The sequence below is a fragment of the Otolemur garnettii genome, unplaced genomic scaffold (assembly GCF_000181295.1).
Source record: "Otolemur garnettii isolate 467f Iridium unplaced genomic scaffold, OtoGar3 scaffold00171, whole genome shotgun sequence".
In the NCBI taxonomy this organism is placed as follows: Eukaryota; Metazoa; Chordata; class Mammalia; order Primates; family Galagidae; genus Otolemur; species Otolemur garnettii.
Window position 1 is genome coordinate 2,747,183 of NW_003852566.1, and position 275 is coordinate 2,747,457.

The window sequence follows — 275 nt, forward strand, 5'->3', positions numbered from 1 at the left end:
GAAGGCCTTGTGGGACACTGCCTTAGAGGATGCTGGGGCTGCTTTCCTTCCCCCTCCACCCCGGCAGGACTACGGAGATGAGGCCGAGACCACCATAGATAACTTACACTGGCATTTGTCTCCTCTGGAAGTTTTCCATTGTCCTTTAATAGATCAAATGGGCCAACATCAAAAACTGGCTTAACATCAAAAATCCCTTCTGTCCATTTCTGGTCTTTCTCAGTATTTTGCCTTGTTTCAAGGAAGCCTAGAACTGTCCCTCAGCCAACATAACT